Source organism: Arachis ipaensis, chromosome B05 (assembly GCF_000816755.2).
Source record: "Arachis ipaensis cultivar K30076 chromosome B05, Araip1.1, whole genome shotgun sequence".
Taxonomy (NCBI): Eukaryota; Viridiplantae; Streptophyta; class Magnoliopsida; order Fabales; family Fabaceae; genus Arachis; species Arachis ipaensis.
The window spans coordinates 63,926,725-63,928,127 of NC_029789.2; positions in this window are offsets into that span (position 1 = coordinate 63,926,725).

Sequence of the window (1,403 nt, forward strand, 5' to 3'; positions counted from 1 at the left end):
AATTCAAGCATTGAACCCTCACTGATAATGTATGTACGCTCTAATCTCTAGTGTATAGGTTAATCACTCTATTCTTCTCCAGTCATATTTTCTAACTTTTGTTCTTCTCCTAACCAATCAACAACAGTTAATATACCAATGCAAACATCATGAGGTCTTTTCAGGGTTGTAATGGGGCCAAGGTGCAGGTAAGGGTATACATATGGCTAAGTGAGCTTTGTAAATTGAATCTTTAATTAACCTAAGCTCTCACCCAACATACATATATTCTATATACTTTTAAATTCATGCCTAGCTACCCATAATTCCCTTTTTCAACCCATACTCATGTTTCAACTTTGTATTTTAATTCTATCCTATGTGCATTGATCTTTGAATTCTGAATTTAACATTGGGGTAATTTTGTCCCCTTATTTATTGATTTTTTTTTGAACAAATAAAGCTTATCAATGCACATAGAAATTTTTTTTTTCATTCTTATATTTTCACATGAGTAGGTATCCAAATTCCCTTTAAATTTTCATGACCACAATTTCCCATACTTAACTAGCACACACAATTCTATCTTAAGCTAACCAAAGATTCAATTTGGAACATATAATTGTTTTTCGGCTTAAGGTTAGTAATGTGGTAAAATATCGAACAAATGGGAATTGAAGGCTCAAAGTGGTTAACAAAGGTAATTGAGAAGGGTAGGCTTGATTTGGATGAGTGAGTTTAAACAAATAATGGCCTCAATCATGTGCAAGCATGTAAATATAATAAATATTGGACATATAAGATAAAACAAAATATAGATTACAATCATAGAGAAGTAAACACACAAGAATAAAATAATTATGGTTAAATGATGTAACCATACATAAAGGCTCAAATCTTTCACAGGTTGTGTGTTCTTTGGCTCAAACATCATGTTCCAAATACAATTCAAGCAGATTTATCATAAAAAATTTTTGAAAAATTAGTGAAATTTTATTCCAAAGATAAATTTTTAAAAGAAACTTATTGTCTTTTCAATCAAGTAGAACATGCATGCAACTATTCTAACCTATGCAATTTATTCTATTCTATAAAAGAAAGAAAATCTAACTAAAATATCCTAATTATTGGTGCCAGAGAAGAGAATTTACCTCCGGAAGTCAGGTACTGACCGACCTCCCCACACTTAAGGCTTTGCACCGTCCTCGGTGCCATCTGTCAGGAACAGGGGTGGGCTGGTGGCAGTATCTCCACAGTCGGGACCGTCATGGCTCCCAGTGCTAGTAAAAGAAGTGGAGTCCAGGGTGTTTGAGTCTCTGAAGCGTCCCTTGAGTAGCTCCTTGAGGTGTTTGAATCGGCGCTCGTTACGGCGCTCTCTCAGCTTTGCTTTCTGTTCTTGCCGATCCAACCGTTCAATTATCTGC